This window comes from Sinocyclocheilus anshuiensis, unplaced genomic scaffold (assembly GCF_001515605.1).
Source record: "Sinocyclocheilus anshuiensis isolate Anshui unplaced genomic scaffold, SAMN03320099.WGS_v1.1 scaffold430, whole genome shotgun sequence".
NCBI lineage: Eukaryota > Metazoa > Chordata > Actinopteri > Cypriniformes > Cyprinidae > Sinocyclocheilus > Sinocyclocheilus anshuiensis.
In genome coordinates this window covers 392,525-397,410 of record NW_015547641.1, presented here as the reverse complement: position 1 = coordinate 397,410, position 4,886 = coordinate 392,525, and the positions used below count along the sequence as shown (strand labels likewise).

The window sequence follows — 4,886 nt, the reverse complement described above, 5'->3', positions numbered from 1 at the left end:
TATACTCGTAAGTTTTCTTTAAGTGAACTTTACATCATACTTTAAGTATACTACTATGTCCCTATTTAGGTATTAATGTGTATATATTTTGTTACATGAATATCTGAACATACAAAACATCAAAAGAAAAGGGTATCTGCTTGTAAACAAAAAACATTTATTCTAGCTTCATACATTATTTTTTTAAACACTTGAATGTGTATACTTTCCTATTTTTAGTTTAAAAGAAGTATACTAATAGCACACTTGAATAAACTTATTTTTCGTAAGGGTACGTCTGACGTTTTTCTTTAAAATTTGCATTTCTTTCTGGCTACTACGTATAGGTTTCCATGTAAGTACTGATACTTCTGAATGGGTTGAGGATGGGATTTTAGCGCATTTAAAGTGAAAGTACTTGATGAACATATACTATGTGTGGAGAACATTCACTCAGTATCATTATCTCATTTTTTGACCAAGATGGCTTTTAGAGGTTTTGCATTGGAACTCTTCATATATATTGTCTGTGGAAGGCGTAGGATCATAAAATGTATGACCAATAAGATTACTTGGTCTGAACATTATGATAAGCTGTCCTGCCTGCCTGCCTGCCTGTCAAAATATGTATTTGCATACCTCTGCGCACCCTGTTCACATGATACGCCATCAGCGTGTTCATTACGCTATGAAAGGCATTATTATTATTATAATATGCGCTTTGTGCTGTAATGTTTTACATGTGAATGAGACATGAGGTAATGCATTCAATCCTCAGCGTCCTCGTCGTGTCGCTGGTTAGCCTCTGGTCTTTCTGTGTGCGCTCATGTATTTTGGAGGAGGAGTGGCTTTGAAGAGTAATTAGCAGGGAAGGTGGGATCTTGCTTTCAAAGCTAGCTCGCTATTGCTAGCCTTTCCGAAATCACCCACCCATACCTTTAACAGTCAGTATTAATTGCATTCCAGACATAAGGTTGTTTTTAAATGTTACTGTACTGTATGTTCATTTATTTCTGTATTTATGATTTCAAATGTTTTTTTCTTACAATTATTTATATTATTTATATATATAATATATACAACACGTAAAACAAAATGTGCTTGGCATAGTAATATCACGGGGGTATGGTGGTCACACTGAATGGCATGGACTACAGGCCATTTAAACTGAGTATTGCACTGTAAAAAATAACGTAAACGTAGGCTACTAAAGGAACGTAAAATTAAGATGAGTATGTTTAAGAGGTAACTTTTTTTTTCTTACCAAATATAAAATTATTTTAGATGCAATTTAATAATATGAATATGATTTAAGTATTTTTGTTTAGTGCATTCAAGTATACTTTTTTTCACCTGTGGACTGGAGGGCCACAGCTCTGCAGGGTTTAGCTCCAACTAGCTCCAACTCATACAGGTGCATCTCAATAAATTAGAATGAACTACTTCAGTCTGTGTGCATTGAATTTATTTAATACACGAGTTTCACAATTTGCGTTGAATTACTGAAATAAATGAACTTTTTCACGACATTCTAATTTATTGAGATGCACCTGTACCTGCTTGGAAGTTTCTAGTGATCCTGAAGACCTTGATTAGCTGAATCAGGTGTGTTTGATTACGGTTGGAGCTAAACTGTGCAGAGCTGTTGCCCTCCTGCCCAAAAGCAAACATAATAGGAAATTGCATGGCTTTCTGAACTAAAATTATTCCGGATACAAACAGAATGAGCCTAAAATAAAAATGGACATTATCAACATTGTTGATAATAGGAAGAATGTGTTTAATCAATCATTACTTGAAGCAAATAGAAAAATTAAGTAAAAGTTAATCTGAATGAGACAGATGTCTCTCTTTACTTACTTACAAGAGATGAAGAGATGCAAAGTGGCCGGTTGCAAAAGTATATCTTGCATTTCAGAGGTGTAAAGAGTACCTGAAAACCATACTTGAGTAAAAGTACAAATACCTCGCAGTGAAAATTACAAGTCACCAATTCCAAAACAACTTGAGTATAAAGTTGAGTAAAAACTTGAGTATTTTACTCCTACTGAATACAGGCTCAAACATGCAGTAGTCATCAACACCTACAGTGATTGCAATAAAGTGGGCCATTTAAGCTTGATTGTACTGTGCTCAATGGGTTTACACTTTCAGAGCATAAAAATAGTCTTTTTTTGATGAATATGACACTGGTGGGTGTGGCCACACCTTAAAGGAGGACTCAAAACCCTTTGAAATAAGGATTTTTATTCCTAACTTAAAAGGTTGATCACTAAATTTAAACAAATATTATTCTGGCTGAATGTGTTAGATAAAGCGGGCCAGTAAGGTGACCTTTAACCTTAGTAAGTAATTATGCTCAAATTCATTAAATTAATTAACATCCACTGATTATTTTATAGTTGACAAGTATAACCTACTTTTTTAGAAAACAGAAATGAGTGTGCAGTTAGGAAATTCAAATCAGAGATAGAAGAAAAAACAGAGACAATAGAAAGGCGATGAGGCATGAAGTTCAATCTGTGAAGTAAAGAAAGGATGAGAGGAGCAAAATGTAGATGCAGAATATAAAGCTTTTAAATATGGACACAATTACAGTTAATTTAAAGTGTTTAGAAAACAGACAACCTATTTGACAAGTTTGGGTGAGTAAGGGCAAAACGCACAAGATATAGTACCTTCAATGCCCTGTAGTTGGCGATTTCACTTCTTTTGTAAAGCAGAAATAAACTGCTGCAGGAAAAAGGTGCTACGTAAAATGTAACTAGTAATTGCAGAAACCTATTCAAAAATGTAGTCAAGTAGAGAGTAAAAGTTGCTAATATCTTTAATACTCAGTAAAACTACAAAGTAGCTACAATGCTACTTAAGTACAGTAACTAATTGCATTTATTCCAATACTTTACACCTGTTGCATTTGCATGGAAGAGTAGAAGTGGAAGAGAAACTAGATGTTCTTATGAAAAACAATTAAGAACAAGTTAAAAATGTATATCAGATTCATGTCTCTCTTAAAAGTGTCATTGCCTCTTCTTCAGCCCCCTGAACTATGCCTTGAAAGGTTTCCAGTGTGAATTTTCTGGTGCTCTTTCAGTTCATCTTCTGTAGTAAAGGACTTTCTGCGCTTAAACACACACCGCCGTGTCTTTTCTGCTGTAATATAATGAATGAGTCTTCTCCTTTGTTAATCCTCAGGTGTTTCTTCGCCTCTTTTTACACTGAGGGCAGCTCACAATTTTCTTCTTCTTCCGTTTTTCCTTGTTCACATCCATCAGGTCTAAAAGAAACATTAAATCAAGTGAGATTTCAAATCAGAGCCAAACTTGAAATGAAAGGTGATGAAAACTAGAACTCAACCGATATGGGTATTTTGGGGGCGATGCGGATTCCAATATTAGGAAGTAAAAAAAATCCGATATTCTGATATTCTTTATGTGTATATTATAGTACAGTACCAGTCAAAAGTTTGAACACATCCCATTCGTGTGTCCAAACTTTTGACTGGTACTGTATGTAGAATACAGTATATACATAAACAGAATATAAACACATTTTTAGCAATGATAACTCAAATGTGGTTATCAAACACTTATAATAGCTATGTTTCCATCCAAAGATGCAAATTTAACTTATGCGCAAAACTGGAATATTGCATAAAACATCTGCAAATAAAGCACCTTTCCATCCAATGAGTCAAAGAGAACAAAATCATCACTTCCTGATAAACTGGCACTAAATATCTCAAAGATGCCTGCTGTTTGGGAACGCAGTAATGGAAGACCGTAATTATACAGAAATACTTTGATGACAGTTCCTCAGGCATTTCAGAATGACCAAAACAACATATAGATGATGTGATTCCTGATAAACTGGCACTAAATATCTCAAAGATGCCTGCTGTTTGGGAACGCAGTAATGGAAGACCGTAATTATACAGAAATACTTTGATGACAGTTCCTCAGGCATTTCAGAATGACCAAAACAACATATAGATGCTGTGAACGAGATCGGTCCGCTGCTAGTCAAGTTATCCCGTCTCATAGCTCAAAGTCACATGACTTTTTCAATGCGCATGGTGGAATTTATTTGGTAAATGTGTTTCCATCATAGTTTATGAGCATTTTTTCTTATCAGATAAAAAGTTTATCCTACTCAATTGTGCGCATAAGTTTTTTAGAATTTATGCACATCTTGGCGTTTCCATCCAGCGTTTTTTATGCGATATTCCAAACTGCGCATAAACATAGGTGGATGGAAACATATGTTATGATGTGACGGTATGAGATTTTCATGGTATGATAATAGTCTCCGAAAATATCACGGTTATCATGGTATATATTAAACTATTCTTATCAGTAACAATGACTCTTAAAAGAACAAGAACAAGTTATTTGAGTGATCAAATTCAATTCAAACCGTGATAAACCGTCATACCTAGTGTTGTCAAAAGACCCGGTACTTCGGTACCAAGTCGGTACTAAAAAAATGAAAACGTTACGGTACCAGGTTTTTTTAAGTATCGGTGGTTCCGAGTACCCGGTCAACCCGGTTCTTGATGCGCTATCCGAAAGGTGCACAGATGCGCTCTCTTCATAAAAGCACTGAGACATGGCGACCTCAAAATGAGGAAACACATCAAACTAACAAAACACTTTAAAGACAGACACCCGGATCAAATTAAAGAGTTCAAGCAGGTAAGTTTAATTTTCAATATTTAGATCTTCTCAGTTGGCGGCCCGCCACAATATCAAAACTGACCGCCACAAATAGATTTTCCATTTGACTTCGTTGAATAAACATGAGCACTGCACGTGTCAAAGTCGAAACCCGGTGCGGGTGTTTTTATATCACTGTATTTCTGAAGGAAACCGACTGTCTTCAGAAAATTATGGATGTCATTTTCATTT

General features: G+C 35.2%; 1 long non-coding RNA gene across 2 annotated transcripts in view; it reads right to left on the bottom strand.

The window, feature by feature from the left end:
* Positions 1–2,954: 2,954 nt before the first annotated feature.
* The window catches only part of LOC107701876 (uncharacterized), a 19,731-nt gene continuing 17,799 nt past the window's right edge, over positions 2,955–4,886 (bottom strand). For both annotated transcript variants that reach the window (XR_001635696.1, XR_001635695.1), the window contains one exon: positions 2,955–3,256. This is a non-coding gene — a long non-coding RNA (uncharacterized LOC107701876). The remainder of the gene's footprint in view (positions 3,257–4,886) is intronic.